Source organism: Rattus norvegicus, chromosome 4 (genome assembly GCF_036323735.1).
Source record: "Rattus norvegicus strain BN/NHsdMcwi chromosome 4, GRCr8, whole genome shotgun sequence".
Lineage (NCBI taxonomy): Eukaryota > Metazoa > Chordata > Mammalia > Rodentia > Muridae > Rattus > Rattus norvegicus.
The window spans coordinates 78,111,420-78,129,785 of record NC_086022.1 but is presented as its reverse complement, the minus strand read 5'-3'; positions in this window follow the sequence as shown (position 1 = coordinate 78,129,785).

Sequence of the window (18,366 nt, the reverse complement as noted above, 5' to 3'; positions counted from 1 at the left end):
TGTTGGAGAAGGGCTAAGTGATCTGGTAGAGAGGCTCTGTGGTATTCGTTCATCTTCCAGGCTGAAGCCAGAGAGGAGTGAGACTAATGTAGCTCAGGGCTTGTCTGGTCAGAGGAGAGCTAGAATTTGAGTGCAGGTCTGGTTTGTACTGTTGTACCTTCCTGGTAGGAAAACCCCGACTAGGAGCCAGAGAGATTGGCTTCCTGCAACAATGTAGCGTCCATCAGGGCAGGACTTCCAGAACTCCAAAGAACAGATGTTAAAGATGGATAGATAAGATGACCGATAGGATGTAGGGTGGGCACTAGAGACCATACTCAACTGAAATCGAGTATTTGTTAGAGACCTATCCAATATGCCACCACTTTCTAACTGAGGAAACCTCCCAGCCAGGTGATAGAATTTTTCAAAGAAAAATTGAGATGAAATTGACCAGTGATTAAAAATTGACATTAAGGGTCAGGTGTGGTGGCACGTACCTTTTTTTAGTCCTTGCTTTCAGGAGGCAAAGGTAGGCAGATCTCTGTGAAATCAAGGCCAGCCTGGTCTATAAAGTGAGCCCAGGACAACCAGGGCTATCACACAGGGAGACCCTGTCTCAAAAAAAACCCAACAACTGAAAAATAGATAAAAGGGGTGGAGAGATGGCTTGGTGGTTAAGAGTACTGGTTGCTCTTCCAGAGGTCCTGAGTTCAACTCCCAGGAACCATATGGTGGCTCACAACCATCTGTAATGAGGTCCAATGTCCTCATCTGGTCTGGAGACAGCGGCAGTGTACTCATATACATTAAAAAAATTAAATAATTATATAAAATAATTAAATAAAATAATTAAATCTTTAAAAAAGGTAAAAAATTAAAAATGATTTAATTACTGTTGTTGTAGGGGTATATGGTATGTGTGTGAGTGAAAACATGCTACAGCACTCTGTGGATACCACAGGTGTCTGAGTCAGGGTTTCTATTCCTGAATACAGACATCATGACCAAGAAGCAAGTTGGGGAGGAAGGGGTTTATTCAGCTTATCATGTTGTTGCTCAGCAACAAAGGAAGTCAGGACTGGAACTCACACAGGGCAGGAAGCAGGAGCTGATGCAGAGGCCATGGAGGGATGTTACTTACTAGCTTGCTTCCCCCTGGCTTGCTCAGCTTGCTTTCTTATAGAACCTAAGACTACCAGTCCAGGGGTGGCACCACCCACAATGGGCTGGGTCCTCCCACCTTGATCATTAGTTGAGAAAATGCTTTACAGCTGGGTCTCATGGAGGCATTTCCTCAACTGAGGCTCCTTTCTCTGTGACAACTTCAGCTTGTGTCAAGTTGACACATAAAACCAGCCAGTATAATTGACCCCTTGTCAAGTTGACACACAAACACATCACTCTTAAACCTCAACCCTTATTTTCTGATTCATCCCCAAGATCAAAATAACTTTAAAAGTCCCATAGTCTTTATAAATTCTTACATATTAAAAATTCAATCCCTTTAAAATATCCAATCTCTTTTAAAATTCAGTCTTTTTACAATTCAAAGTCTCTTAACTGTGGGCTTCACTAAAATACTTTACTCCTTCAAGAGGGAAAAATATCAGGGCACAGTCATATTTAAAAAAAAAATCAAACTCTAACCATCCAATGTCTGGAATCCACTCATGCATGATCTTCTGGGCTCCAGAAGGACTTGGGTCACTTCTCCAGCTCTGCCCTTTGTAGCACACACCTTGTCTTCTAGGCTCCAGATGTCGGGTCACTTCTCCAGCTCTGCCCTTTGTAGCACACACCTTGTCTTCTAGGCTCCAGATGTCTGTTCTCCACTGCTGCTGCTGTTCTTGGTCATCTCATGGTACTGGCATCTCCAAAACACCGCTGTCTTCTGCTGTAACTAGGCTTCACCAATAGCTTCTCATAGGCTCTCTTTATGGTGCCAAGACTCAACTCCTTTGCATGACCCCTTGAGTCCTGGGCCATCAATTGCAACTGAGGCTGTACCTTCACCAATGGCCTTCACAGTGCCAGGCCTCACTCAGCAACTCTTCATGACCCCTTTATGCCTTCAAAACCAGTACCACCTGGTGACCCTGACACATTACCAAGTCCAGCCACAGCTATCTCTGGAACACAGACTCTTTGTGCTCTCAGAAAACACTTCCCAGAAGATTTCACCTCCATGATGCTGGTCTCTTCTTTTTTTTTTTGGTTCTTTTTTTTCGGAGCTAGGGACCGAACCCAGGGCCTTGCGCTTCCTAGGCAAGCGCTCTACCACTGAGCTAAATCCCCAACCCCAATGCTGGTCTCTTCTTAATCACAACTAATTTTGTTCAGCCCCAGCTAACCAAAACCACAGAACCGTCACAATCAAGATAGCAACAACCCTGATAAGAGTCTTTAATCTTTCCTCTGAAATTTCATGAGCCAGGCCTACATCTTCTGCACTGTTCTCAACATTATCGTCCTAGCTCCTACAGAACATCCCTCAGAGCTCTTTTTTTTTTTTTTTTAAATTGGATATTTTTTTTCTTTCTTTTTTTTTTTTTTTCAGAGCTAGGGACCGAACCCAGGGCCTTGCGCTTGCTAGGCAAGCGCTCTACCACTGAGCTAAATCCTCAACACCCCCCTACACACACACACACACACACACACACACACACACACACACACACACACACACACACACACACACACACACACACACACACACAGAGCTCTTAACATTCCAATAGCTTTTCTAGCTCAAAGTTCCAAAATCCTTCCACAGTCCTCCCCAAAGTATGGTCAAGATGTCACAGGAGGGGCTGGGGATTTAGCTCAGTGGTAGAGCGCTTGCCTAGGAAGCGCAAGGCCCTGGGTTCGGTCCTCAGCTCCGAAAAAAAAAGAACCAAAAAAAAAAAAAAAAAAAAGATGTCACAGGAATATCCCATTATGCTGGTACCAATTTGTCTTAGTCAGGATTTTATTCCTGCACAAACATCGTGACCAAGAAGTAAGTTGGGGAGGAAAGGGTTTATTCAGCCTACACTTCCACATTGCTGTTCATCAGCAAAGGAAGTCAGGACCAGAACTCACACAGGGCAGGAAGCAGGAGTTGATGCAGAGGCCATGGAAAGATGTTACTTACTGGCTTGCTCTATTATAGAACCCAAGACTCTCAACCTAGGGATGGCACCTCTCACATTGGGCCCTCAAACCCTTGATCACTAATTGAGAAAATGCCTTAAAGCTGGATCTCATGGAGGCATTTCCTCAACTGAGGTTCCTTTCTCTGTGACAACTTCAGCTTGTGTCAGGTTGACACATAAAACCAGCCAGTACCCCAGGAAATATGTCAGGAGTCTCTCTTCTTTTGTTGGATTATTGAGCTCAAGTCATTGGGCTTTCACTTTTACCTGCTAAGCCATCTTGCCAGTCCCAAATGAAGAGTTTTTAGGCATACAACTCAGGAACATTTATTCAGTAAATTTTCAGTGCTATACAATTGCCATTTCTGCCACCAATCTCCATTCTGCTTTGCTTATGCTGGATATTTCACAGAAATGCACACAATTTCATTCAACACATGTCCTTTGTATCAGGTTTTCATAGCATAATGTTTTCAAGCTTCACCCACAAAGCAGTGTGAATGAACCAGCCATGAGGGACTACTCTTAGCCCCCTATAACATAGGCCAAAATAAACCATTCTTTTGTAATCTGTGTTAGCCATGGTAGTTTATCATAGCAACAAAAGAAAAAATAATGAATACATCCCTTAACCTCACTTATGCATTCATTCCTTCAACATGTTTATTGAACACCTGCCTGTACCATATAATCTGCAATTCTGCTTTCCCAAGGTCCTCAGAGAGCTGTTTGCACAATGAAGAAGATTTTTCATCAGAAGCAAATTGGATCTGACATTCTAATGGCCCCAGCCCCTCAGGTTCTGCTCCCTGCTCCTTCTATTAAAATGCTGATACTGGTGGGGAGATGGTTTATCAAGCTTGGACTTAGGGAAATGGGGTAGAAACTGCCCCGCAGTCCCAGAGTCTCCCTGTGGTGACAAGGCTGGCCTCAAACTCAGAGGACTGCCTGTCTCTGTCCCCAAGTGCTGGGATTAAATGCACACACAACCACTGTCCAGGTGAGACTGCTCCATTTAAAAGCATTACCTGTTTTTGCAATGAGACATTCTCTTGGGGATTTCATGGGGCAACAGGCAAAAGATCCTGCCCTCAGAGAAGCTGATTCCCAAGGCTGGAGAAGCTTTGAAGGAGTTCTAGTAGAGAAACTTGCTCATTTTTTTTTTTTTGACTCCCTCAGCCCCTACTCTCCCAAGTCTCTGTTAACACACTGATTTTGCAAGCGAAAAATTGTGTTGGGCAAAGGAAGAAGATTCAGTGACCGTGCCTCCCTAGAATTTAGATGCTGGTGAGGATAGGGCGTTACAGATTAGACATAAGGGAAGAAGATGGGTATGGCGGGCTTCATTACCACTACCAGGGAAAGCCCAGCAGCCCAGCAAAGAACAGGTTACCTGTTACTACATGGATCTTAAATAAATAAATAAATAAATAAATAAATAAATAAATAAATAAAATAATGCATTAGTATTATTATTTTGAAACAAGCTCTCATTAAAAAGTCCTGGATGGCCTGAAAATCCCTACACTGGCCTCAAACTCACAGAGATCTGCCTGCCCCTCTCTCTCTCTCTTTCTCTCTCTCTCTCTCTCTCTCTCTCTCTATTTCTCTCCCTCCCTCGGATGCTGGACCAATGGAGACTGTCACAATGCCCCACCTGAATAAATCATTTTTATAAATTCATTCATATTTTCCCTGTCGATTTTGTTGAGTTTTTAGATAGGGTGGGGGTTCAAGAGAGGCAGAGACCACCCTTCAGGCGAAGGGTTTATTTGTGACTGCTTCGGAACAGTGAGGTTTATTAAGCAAACAGTAGCGTTGACTGCAGAGCACCATGAAGGGTCTTAGAAAGTTTCAGGAGGGTCAGCGGAGAGCAGAGCCTGGGAGGGAAGTAAAGATAGATGAAGGATGTTGTGTCTCCAGGAAATGGGACAAGTTTGCTGACATCACCTAACTGGACTAAGAAACACTGTTTTCCGTTTCGGGCTGAGGTAGGTGTTTGAAGAGTCCCAGGGACATTTCTGGGAAAAGGACATTTGTAACAACAGAGTCTTCGTTATAAGACAGGAGTCCCTAACCTTCTTCGTTTATGGTGTTGCCATTTGGAATGACCGATGCAATCTGACAATTTTCAGCCTGTTTCATTACAACTCTGTCTTCGCTCCAAAATTCCCCTACTGTCCAGTTGGCTAATTTTTGCATCCAGATGAACCTCCGATCTTTTAGAGCTCTTTCTCTCTCTGTATCTCTCTGTCCCTGTCCCTCTCTGGGTCGCCCCCACGCCCCCAATTGATTCCATTTGCCTTGGCTTCTGTCTTGTTTCTGCCTTCTGACCTTATCAACTCTTAAATCCTCAGAAGCATCCAAGGTGCCCGGGTATTTAGCCTTGCTCTGGTTTGGTGGGGCCTGTTTTATTTGGGTTTGGTCACATGGGGCTTGGGGAGGGGCAGGTAGTGGTAATTCTGGAAGCAGACTACCCACGCGGGAAAGTGGTTAGTTTTAGGGCACACAGTTCTGCTGAAGGAGTTAGAGCAAAAAGCTCGAGGGTCTGCCCAGTGAAGCTTCCTCCCCAGTGGAAGACCGATCCTGGCAGACCCACAGCAACAAAGGAGGCCATCTGCCCTACGTCATCTGGGAATGCACGACGCTGAACCTTTCACAGGCCAGGAGAAACGCCCTAGTGACGGAATGCTAAATTTGCATGTCTTTCCCAAGATGCTCAGCAAAATCATCGGTTTCAAGTCTTTATGGTTAATAGTCACCAAATATATTAATGACCAAATACTTCTAGAGTTTTACATATGAACATAACATTTATATTTTGAATGTAAATTACATACACAATTCCCTCCCAACAGAGAAATTACCATAACTGAAAGGTAATGAATAAATTGGGCTTTAATTAGCTCAGAATGAGTAGAGAGATCCTGGCTGGTCCGAAGGTAGTGAGTTATCTCAATTGATTGTTCACAGTCAGTTACAGATTGAACTCCTGTTCTACACTTTCCCCCCTTCTCACTACTGCACTTGACTAGTCTTCTTTTGAAACGTGTCTTTCTTCTAATCTTTTTTTTTCTTTTTTTGGGAGCGGGGGACAATTTTTCTAATCTTAAAATTGCACTAGTCATGGCATTATATTTATGATATCGTTGAGGCATACATGAAAATACTCCATGATTGTTCAGCTATAAGACAGATAACAAAAGGAATTTGTTGAAACCAACCACAGACCAAGATTAGTAAACAGACATACAATAGCAACAATTGACAAAGACATTACATGTCCCAAGATAGCTAAGGTAGGAGACTGGGTGACTATGAGTAGCTTCCTGCTCACTTTTTAAGGTAAGAGTTGCTTCATTTAGTTTCTACAATGGTTGAATCATTTAGGAAAAGTAAAGAGCAAAATGAAAAGCTTTGCAGACATTTAAGAATTTTAAAGTAGTATCAGTAGGGTCAAAGGCTGATATTTAATAAGACTTAAACAAGATTAAGTTCCACAGACTTCCTAGTGGGCAGACAGACAGATAGGGTAAGGAGCCATGGCTAGCTAATAAAGGTGGTGAATTTCCAAGATGGCCTGCTTTTCCCTCCTCCTCCTGACTAAGACAAAAGCCTGGCAACTTAAAGCAAAGGCCTTTTAAGCACTTGTCTTCCACCAGTAGCAATCCTGAGGACATCTTTCTTTAAACTGATTAACCCAAATTAAGTCTTCAGAGACTAATAAAACAAAACAAAACAGTACCTTCCCCCCAAACCAAAACAACAGCAACAGCCCTTTTTCTGCTGTGTGTGTCTGCTGTGTGTCTGTGGCTTCTTAACTTTAACAAACTCCTTTTGTCAACTGTTTATTTTGTTTGCTGCTGTCTGAGGTATTTGAGATTTCTATGATACCACTGTGGGGCTAAGGACATTTCCTGCCTTATAATTCTCTAGCTGACAGAGAACAAAACCTCCTAGATTATATCAAAAGGAAAGCTGGCTAATGGCTGTATGATCAATTAACAATTAACAAAGGATGATGATTGTGAGAAAATAATTGTGCCAGCTAAAGTAAGAAAAATCTTTATAACTGTATTTTTCTTTATCAGGTATAGAATACCTTCGTGTTACTTCCATAATCTAATATTTATGTAATTAGATTACTTCCATAATCTAATCTTATTTGCAATCTAGTGAGGTTAGTAGGACAAATGAGAAACTATGATTCTGAGAGACTACACTGGTAACTCACAATATGTAACAACCTCTTCTTCAATAGCTCTTTTTACTGCCAGTGTGCGTGTGTGTGTGTGTGTGTGTGTGTGTGTGTGTGTGTGTGTGTGTTAGAGGGAACACTAAAATATTAAGAGCAATGAAATTTTCAGGTGTTGGTGTTAAGATAAAGTGGTGAAAAGGTACCTTTAGCCATCCAGGTCCAAGGTGTGTCACTAAGAGGTCACGCTATACAACAAATCTAACGCAACAGGATAATTGGAGAGAGAGGGAGAGCGAAAGGCCATCTCCTTGTGTGGACACAGAGGGGTGGGGGTAGACAGAGAAAGACAAAGACAAACAGAGACACTTAGGGTGGGAGATACCTGCCTGCATAGGGAAAATATGCAACTTCTAGGACAGTGGAAACTCCAGACACTTGTCAGGTAGCAGATTGTGACTTTCGCTGCTGTCACTGAGTAGCTGAGAGTTGGCAAAGTGCCTAATTTATAACAGTTGGGAGTGCATAATCCCTTTAGACTTGATAACAAATCAAATAATGATGTCCATAAAACATTGAGTGGCCATTGCAATAACATTATCCAGTCACCCCAAAATATAATATGCTAACTCTGAAAAGTAAAGAACTTTGTGTTGATTTAATTGGTTGCCCTTGCTAAGAAGGAAATTGCTATGCAGATCAGACCTGAAATTCAGAGATCAGTCTGCTTCTGCACCCCAAAGGCTGGATCAAAGGTATGTGACACCATCCATACCCAGACTAAGACAGGGGCAACAGATAAAATACAAGATGCATACCGTGTGTGTGTGTGTGTGTGTGTGTGTGTGTGTGTGTGTGTGTGTGTGTGTCTTATGTCACTTTAGCAGAATATCTAGATTGGATAATTTATGTGAATATAACTTTCTAGTACTAAATGAAAGCACAACATCTGATATGTGTTTTCTGGGTTCTCACAGAGCAGCTGCTGGAAAGACAAAAGGTAGATGGAGTCTGTGTGCTCGCACGGTAAAAGAGAGGGAACCTTTTGCTTGGAGCTCTTTTAATACAGTCACTAGCAATCCAAGGAAATAGAAGTCTCAAAGTCTAAATACCCAGGACTCCTCCCAATACACAACACTCTCCCACTGGCGACTAAGATTCCTATGCACAAAGGTAAAAAGGGTCACATTCAGACTACACACCAGCTGAGTCTGCATTTCAGTTAATAATAGTATGTTTAGTATAATTATGTCCCAAATGTTGCACAGTAGATATCCTGCTATTGTTGCACACAAAATAGCTTGAAACAAGAATTCTGATTTGCAAAAGCCAATCATTTCAGAACAGAAGTGGAATTTTGTTTCAGTCTCAGGATGTTAACATTTTAAAAGAAAAGCTTGGAAGACGCCAAGGTCATGAATCAGAGTCCAAGAAATAAAGAAGGAAACCACAGTTTCCCTGCTATTGAGAAAGGAGAATTATTTCTAGGTTAACAGCCTTGCACATTTCCTCCCTCATCTTTTTAACTTTGCTTCAAAATAGACTTATGCAGAAGACACACTGATTTCCTATGTGGAGTGAAAGCAAACCAATATGCACATGACTTTACAACCTGCAAATTTTGCTCTACAGTTTGCTCTGTTTTGCCCTCTCTTTGACACTGGGGACAGGGAGGTGCATGAATATGGGTCATTCTGACACATAAACCTAAGGCTTTCAGTAAACAGGAGGATCTGACATAAATATTTCCTTTTCAACGCGGTAGATGATATGCTTATAATTAATTATTCTGGCAGATAGTGATGTTATAAGTATTTCTTAAAGTGATTAAAAAATGTTGGGGCTGGGGATTTAGCTCAGTGCTAGAGCGCTTACCTAGGAAGCGCAAGGCCCTGGGTTCGGTCCCCAGCTCCGAAAAAAAAGAACCAAAAAAAAAAAAAAAAAAAAAATGTTTGGTTGTCCACGGACAGGATGGAACCGGTATTAACAGCTCATCCAACAAAAGGCTGGTCAAGTGAAGCAGTGGGAGTGGAGAAGGAACAAAGAAATCTGTAACTGGTTGTGATCAATTAGTTGTAAACACCACTACTCGCGGACCAACCGAAAGTTGTTCTTGTGGTTGTAGATATATAAGCTTTACAATATTGATCCTTTATAAGTCATGGTGGATTACGGAAACAAACTTAAAAATATGTGTACGTATTCCAAATATGAGCCTCACACGTAAGAATAAAAACACGGAAAATTATTTAATTTATAAGAAAAATATATTTCCAATTCAATGAACTTACAGGGCTTCCGGATACCTTCTGGCTCAAAGCATCCTGGGTAATTTATATGCAAAATAGCACGCCGCGGCGCCCCCGCACCGCTACAATTGCAGGAATCCTGAGAGTATTAAAAGTGATGAAATAAGAAAGTAAATTTTAAATCAAGAGGAAGCTGAGCATGTGACGACTGAGAAACGCATTTACTTGAGAATGAGAGAAACGGAGTTAGCATGGCAGCTTGGGAAGATACTGGCTTTTGTCAACTCAACAGTACAGGGGACAAAAATGAACTTGTGGTCAAAGCTTCTCACTCAGCTGAAATAGGAACTCTACCAGAGGAGAAAAAGTACGAACTTTCTTGCCGTTTCCTTCAGAAGCCATCCATGTTTAACAAACAATAAAAAATAAGCAATGAAAACCAGACAAAGATATATAAAGCACAAAATTTTGACATTTTCCTAAAATTATTAATATGATATTCTTAGCACTCTTCTGGAATAGTAGTCCTATTGTTTAGAGAAGTTCTATTCTAAAGTCAGAGGCTAGCACATGGCTCAGCAATTAATGGACAAGTAGTGTAGCATAACAACCAGAGTGCTAACACCAAGATACCAATGGTGGAGGAAAAAAAATTCCTCCCAGTCCTTTAACTATACATTAATATAAGCTGAAAGACAGACATAGAAACCACCCACCCACCCCACCCCCGCACACACACACACTACTTAATTTAAAAAGGAATTCAAGAAAAAAAAAAAAGAATTCAAGTAAGTTAGTATACACATAAAATTAAAGAAGGAAACAAGGATTTTGTGGACATGTTTTTAATCCCAGTCCCATGAAGGAAGTGGCAAAAAGATCACTGTGATATCTAGACAAATACAATGTATAAGCTAAAACAGATACTGCTGTGCATAGAGACCCACTAGAAGGAAAAAATATAATGAACTTATCTCCTTTCTATTCTCTTGACTTTTTGTTTTGTTCAATTTCTTAAATTTCCATCTTCACTGTTAAAATTATTTTGCATTTGTCACTTCTGCTTTCCTCTGTTTCTAACATTTTGTGAGTTTTTATTTTTGCTTTTAACCATTTTTTGAACACTTTTTTATTGATTCTTTGGGGAGTCATGTCATATACCCCTGTCCCACTTATTTCCAGTCCTTCCATATCCACCTCTTCACCCTTGTTACCTCCCCCCAAAAGAAAATTAAAAATTAAAATAAACAACGAACAGACAAGCTATCTTGCTGGCCCCTTTGGACAACGACCTGCTTGTTTATTAATTGCAGCCTTCTCTCATACCAGTCATTGCAGGTTGATGTTTGTATGCAGGTGAGGGCTGGCACAAGTTAGGTCAAGGCCCATGATTGGACAGTAAAAAGTAAGGCAGGGACAAAGTTTTTGTAAGGCGGGAGAGAAGAAGAAAGAAGAATCAAGATGGAGACAGAGGACGACTACCCAGATCCGGGTGGCCTTAAATGGCCATAGGTAGTTATATTTCTTAAGGAATGGATTTCTGTAGGTCAATTTATCTTATCAAGGTGGGTAGTTTATATCTTTATCAATTGGTTGTAAGTTTATTGTGTGGATGTATCGTGGATTGAGAATTTAATATATAAATCTGATTCCTAAATTATAGCTTATCCAGTCTTGATTTTAACAGGTTGTTGGGAGTTTATACTTTAACCACCAGTGGGCAGTTGCTGGGCATGCAGGCAGAGTTCAAGACAGGGAGCTGAGATAGGTCAGCTGCTGCTGGACCTCTAGTGTCCTGATTTTATCAGGTAGCTGGGACCAGAGAGTTCCTTGCTGGCAGAGAGACAGTTAGGAGAGAGCAGCTAGCAATGGGGGCCAAGAGACTTCCCTGGGGCTAGAGGATAGTAACGTGGTGTAGTGCCACACTAGAACCGGCCACCGCTGACATGAAGGCATCCTGCAGATGCCATGTGGCCCTACGGTGCCAGCACTAGTGCGGGATAAAAGACCCCATTTTAAAAACAATTACCACAACAAGTCATAGCTGTCACATCTCCAGTTCTGTACTGATCCTGTACCATTCTGGTCCTGTACCACTCTGGTCCTGTACCACTCTGGTCCTGTACTACTCTGTGTTTGTCGACTCTCTAATGTCACATGTGTGTTAGTAACAGTGGCATTGGGAGCTTTGGTGTGTAACTCAGTACACCGTTCAGCACAAACAGCCTAACTTGCAAATGCCCAGTGCAACGAATCATTGTTCTGGTTCAAGGCCTCTGCATCTGCTATACCATCAATAATGGACCCTTACTGAGACTCCTCTTGGTTATCCTGTTGTCCAGTTGTCATGGAGATCCTGCCACTATTGTTTTGCAGAACCCAACCTTCACACACTCATAGACAGGGCAATTCAAGGTTCTTGACCTGGGCCTGGATGGCAGCTGAATTGATCAACCCAGGTCTCCCATGAGACTCCCCTACTTATACAACGCCTGTGAGGGGCAATCAACTCTCCAAAAGCCATTGAGGCATGGGGCCACCACTCCCAGGACACTCCAGAAAAGACTATACCTGGTCTCCATATGCAATGGGCATAGAGGGGTCCCAGACAGCTCAACTTTGTGCTCTGACTTCAACATGGCTTCAGACAGCAACTCAGATCACAGAAATCCATAAGGCATTTGGTGGTGACATGAGCCTGGGATATCAATGCAGACACTTGTTCCAGTAAAACCACAGACCCAAACATGGCCTCCAGCGGGCAACTGAGACTGGACATCACCATGACTTCAGATGACAACCCCGATCACAGGTATCTGAATGGCCTTCTGTGGCAACCTGGGTCACAGATATCAACACAGATCCAGATGATGTGGAGCCTAGGACCCAACACGGCCATTGGCAGTGGCCAGGGCCCAGAGAGCACCATGATCCTCAGGTGGCTGCTCACGTTCCTCATGTGGGCCTGTTTCTCACCACCATCCCATCTCTAGTTCCACCTCTTCCACAGCACAGGAAAACACACTGGGCTGTCAGGCACATGGCAGCTTTCCCTGCAGCAAGGTCAGGGCAGGTATTCATTCATGATTTCTAAGCCTAAAACTACTGCATCCTGATGTGTCTTCCTGATTTTTCTTCTCTGGGTATCATCAGATACTGCTCCTTTGAAGATTTGGGGACCTCTCTCTTCCCTGGAGACAGATACAGCTGTGACCACTCAGGAAAACACTCTAAAGGCCAGAGTTCAACCAGACACTAGAGGGATCAGCTTTGGTACTGACAAACTAGCTGCAGAAAGGGACCAGTCAGGAAGATGAACATGAAGGCAAAGACAGAAAAAAAATGACCACACATATCCTAGGTACTCCAACTCTGGCCTCGAAAACTGGAAAAAAGTCGGCTAAGAGCAGGAAACTCCTGAGAAACTAGTAAGTTGTAGAGGGGCAGGATAGCACAACATTCTAGACCAGCCTGCTGGGATACATGTTTTCCTCCTACAGTCCTCTGCATTTCTTCACACTTTTCAAACCCACTGCCTGGATGCTGGGCAGTATGCAGGCATACACTCGCTAAAGGCCAGAACAATGTGAGCTGGGGTGGAGGGGGTGGAGGGTTGGGAGTTTGGGGGGGTGGGGTGGGGGAGTGCTGGAGACTGGTGGGCCTGTGGGCCTGGTGGCCAGGGTCTGGGGGTCCGGGGGGTCGATTCCAGAAGGCTCGCTTGCCCACTGCAGCTCTTCTGCAAGGCTGGCACAGCCAGTCCAGGTCTGCCTGGGCGTTGGGCTCCACTGTGGGGTCTCTGTGGGTCAAAGTGTAGGTGATGGCTCCTGGCCCTGGAGACTGACTGTGTGTAGGGTGGTCTTGTGGCCCAAAGTCCAGGCCTTCCAGAAAGGGAAGAAAGAAGATCAGAGTTGTGTGTCTTCCCAGTTTCCAGGCCATCCTTCTCTGAGAAGGAGCAGAAGAGGGAAGAGGCAAAGGCAGCAGACCAGCCTTTCTGCCTAGTGCTCTCTCTTCCTCTCCTCTTCCTTTCAACCCTGCTCCTCTTTCTTCCTCCTCAGCCATCTCCTCATCACAAGCCACCAGATTCTCGAACCTCCTTTCTTCCAGCTCTTCCTGTGACTCTTCACCTTTCTGCAACTCTCATATTTATATTTCACCAGGTTCTGTTTGCTTTGCTTTGGTTTTGATTTAAGGTCTCAGTCTGCACAGTTTTCGCCAGACTGTATCTTACAGAGGCACGATAGACCCAGTTAGAATAGACTTTTAGATGATGTCCCCAGCCTCTGCCTTCTGCCTGCACTGGTCACCCCCAAACCCTTCACTCTTTGCCAAATCACTGTCTCTGTGTCTCTCTCGGTCTCTGTCTCTATCTGCCTGTCCTTGCCTGTCTCTATCTCTCATTTCTCATTCTGTTGCTTTTCTTTACTACTCTCTAGCCCTGTATGTCTTTGCTGTGTCTTTCTCTGTCTCTAGTCTGTCCGTCTGTCAATCTGTCTGTCTGTGTGCCTGTCTGTGTGTCCGTGTGGGTGTCTGGTGGTGTCTCTCGCTGTCTTTCTGCTTTCTCTTTCTCCTAGTTCCTGACTATCCTTGAACTTCTGATTTCTATTCTTGCCGAAAATGGTGATATCACAATTCTGTCCAATACTTCTCAGTCTAAAAGTCTTTGGTGGAGGGTCAGCTGAAATGGAGGTGTTCAGCAGAGAAAAGCATGGTGCCAGGGATGTGTCAGTCAGAAGAAGAAGGTGTTTCCGGTGTGCTTCTGTCATGAAGCAGGGCCGGGTTGGGAAGAAGCCCCTGCGTTGTCTATGGTCTTCTCACCTCATGCATAACTTGGGGATATCTGTGAGGAGAGTGTCGTGGTTTTGAAAATGTAGGTTAGGGGAGTAGGGGGAGAGTGAGTAATGTCTTCCACAGGGTGTCACCGGGTGCTTGCTGGTCTGGTCTTGTCTGGTCGTACCTAGCTGGGTGGTTATGGTCCTGGACACCCCCTCTGTCTCCCTGCCACCCAAAAACTTCCTGGTACCCTGAAACCCTCAGCGGTGCAGCCAGGCAACCCAGGCCGCATCCACTAGGTCAGGAGAGGTAATCCTGAAACAACAGATACAGGGATGCACTGGGTTGGAGGACCAACTGCTCGCGCTGAAGCTGAGCCTCCCAGACGACTTGAGGAGGGGAGAAGAACCGTCAGGGAAGGCTTGAGCTCCCGGAAGGAATAGTGCCGATGTAGACGAAGGCCATGGAGAATGAGGTTTTGGTCTTGCTGTGGAGGGACAGCAGCCAGCTAGCGAAGGCCATGCTCTGAGAGCAAGCCAACTTATTACAGGGCATGGCCGGTGCGCCAACTGGTTCGAGTGTCAGGTCGGTGGTGCAAGGCAGGAAATAAGTGAGTGAGTGAGGGAAGAGGGTTAGGCGGGCTTAGAGAGCTTTGTTGTGGTCGTGGGTAAGGAGGCGTTGTTATCGTTGTCGTTGTGGTTGCGTGTGTGTGTGTGTGCGTCGGCGTGCGTTGCGAGTGAGCGCGGTGTGGGGTGAGGTTGGGGCGCTGTTGGCTGGGTAGTGAGCGGGTGTGAGTGTAGAGGCGTGTCGGGTGGTGTTTCGTCACGGTGGGTGAGGTTCGAGTAGGTCGTTGTGTCGGCGATCTCTCGCCGGTTGTGGTGGCGCACGCCGGTAGGATTTGCTGAAGGAGGCAGAGGCAGGAGGATCACGAGTTCGAGGCCAGCCTGGGCTACACATTTTTTTCACCCTACGCTCCTCGCTCTTTCCTCACACTTGACAAAAACACCGGCCTGCGCTCAAGCTCCTCTTCCTCCTCTTCTTTCCACTCTTATTCACACACCGTGCCCACTTGCTCCTCACACACCCTCAAACACCAACACCAACACTGCATACACACACTGGCACCAACAACACCCTCCTCCTCCACTCCCTCCATACCTAACAACAGCCTCTGGACACAAAACCGACCAACGCGCGCCACAACACACACCAACACACAACACCGGGACCCTCGCGCCCTTACCGGTAGCTCGCCTCGCCTCCCTTTGCCCCACCAACAAACAAACGCGCTGCAAACAGATCACGAAAACCTCGCGCCTTCTCCTGCCACACCACGCCCGCCCCCGACCGGTTACCTGCAAGCTCCCTGGCGCCTACTGCGGGGAAGAGGCCCAGCGTCCCGACCACAACATACACTCTTTGGCTCTCCCCATCGCCCCCTTTGCCACAACCTCTCCTTTTCCCTCGCCCTCGCCCTTGACCTTGCCCTTTGCTTCATTTGGGCTTGCATTCAAACGCACGCCGCGCCTCTTCCCCTCCAACCTTTATTAAACACTTTTCAGACACTGCACCCCCTCCCCAGTTTTTCCTCTTCCTCAATAGTTCCTTCCTTCGTTCCTCTTTCCTTTCTTTCTCTCTCTCTCTCTTTCTTTCTTTTCTTCTTCCTTCTTTCCTTTCTTTTTTTCTTTCCTTCTGGAAAAAGAAGAAAGGAAGGAAGAAAGAAACGAGGGAGGAAGGAAATTTAGAAAGGAAGGAATGAAGGAAGGGAGAAGGAAAGAAAGAAAGAAAGCAACAAAGAAGGAAAGGAAGGAAGGAAGGAAGGAAGGAAGGAAGGAAGGAAGGAAGGAAGGAAGATAGCAAGCTAGCCATCAGGCAAGCAAGCAAGGAAGCAAGGAAGCAAGGAAGCAAGGAAGCAAGGAAGCAAGGAAGCAAGGAAGCAAGGAAGCAAGGAAGCAAGGAAGCAAGGAAGCAAGCAAGCAAGCAAGCAAGCAAGCAAGCAAGCAAGCAAGCAAGCAAGCAAGCAAGGAAGCAAGCAAGCAAGCAACCTAGCAAGCCCACCAGCAGGCTAGCTAATACCATTATTGCAAGTCTACTCCGAGGCAGGTGTTTGAACCTTACCTTGCCCAGGATCATTGTCACATCACCTACAGGAAGTTGGTAGAATGGCCGATCATGTTTATAAAACAGCACGACTACCAAAAGAGTCCTGAGTCCACTGCAGCTATCAGGGGATTGAGTTAGGTTGCAAACCTATAGGTTTTGCTCACCTTTGACTACTAAGCTCAATTCTGAGGGTTTTCTTCCTGCTTCCTGCTTACATGCATGCCTTTGTGTCCGTGCGGGCTTGTGAGTGTGAGTGTGTGTGTGTTTGTGCGTGTGTGTTTGCGTGTGTGTTTGCGTGTGTGTGTTTGCTCATTCATTAGTTTGTTTTGTTTCCTTTCAGACAATGAGGCCTTGGCTAGCATTCTCTGGGTGTATTTTCAGTTTAACCAGCCATCAGGAGTCACTGGCAGTGCAGATGTGCGCTGCTGTGGATGGAGGAAGAAACCTGTTGTGTGTCTACTGCTCTGCAGAAGCCTTGCCCAGCGGTGGTTATATCGGTGGGCTGCGGGGCCTGGAGAATTCAGGGCAGTGGGAGGCTTCGGGTTTGTGGGAGGGAGGGGAAACACTTGGGATTGGCCATTACCAGGCAAGCATCCAGCTATTTACCAAACACCTTCTGACCTAGGTCCTTTCCTGCATTTCCCACTGGAGCTTGATCTCTGGTTCCAGGTGAACTTCAAGTCACAGGGACACGTGGTTACAACTTTCTTGGAAGGAGTGCAGTTTCTTTGGGAGATGGATGTGTGTGGGAGGGGGTGGAGGGTCGTGGGGGAAGGTTTGTGTGCCTGTGTGTGCTGCAGCTGCTGTGGTTGCTGGTGGTGGCGGTGGTGATGGATGGATGAATAGATGAGTGGGTGGATGAATAATGAGTAGATGGAAGGAGGAGGTCTGGTCAGAGCAGAGGTCAGAGTCCTAAGGCCATCCTTTAGAAGATGGTCTGAAGTCTTTGAGCTCCCAGAGAAGCTTTTGGGAGTCCAGATGCTTAAGTGTGCACAGAGGGTTGTCTCCCCCTGGGAAGGGATGGATCCCTGTTCTCTGCCCAGAAGGCTGGGGATGGGCTTAGTTCCTAGCCCCGAGGGTGGCCTGTGTATCTGAAGGGCCTGACCACACCTGAGCCCTCCCCATCCCCTCACCGTGGTGTTACCCCCAGCCCTCCCCGCCCGTACCCCACCACCAACTCATTCATCTTGGGCTCTCCCTCCCAAGAGCTTTATCTTGAACACTGGTTCCAAGTCAGGAGAAACCATCCTTAATGGAGATGTCACACGTCCTGGGCAAATGGAGCAGAGGCTAGGTGACCTCTGTGCCCTGTTGTGTATAGGGCCGGGCCATACCTGACTCCCTCGGACCTCTATGTCCACCTCAATCGGTCTTCCTAGTCCAGTGGCTCTCAAACAACTTCCTCACCTCGTGGAGACCACCGACAGTAAAAGGATCTAGTCTCTATTTCCTCAATGTGACGTTGCCACTGTTGAGATGGGTTGTGCACATGTCCCTGTTTTCCGTTGTCTGGTGGTGGCCCCGGTGAAAGGGTCCTTCCACCCACAGGAGGGGTGGCACTGTTGCCCTGGGCCCTTGAGCACTGTTTCCCAGCCAGAGGTACCCAATTTTAAGAAAGAGGTCACAGGTACTTTGTAAAGAGCTTCTATGTAAACACGCCTGAAGCATTGTGGTATACCCGTGACTGTGTGAATGATCATCAGGAAGCATTTTCCCAAAGTTCTGCTGTGCTTAAATAGGCCTAAAATGAGTTGCCTGGTGTCAAGACCAGGGAGGTGTGAACCAAGGCCAGCTCCTGAGTCCTGTTGAAGCAGATTCCTCTATTGCCTGGCAGGGCCCCTGGTGCTTGCAGAGATTCCCCCAACACAACATAGCCCCACCCCACACCCCTCAACCCCAGTCTCAAGCCTTCCACTACTCCACCACTCCACCC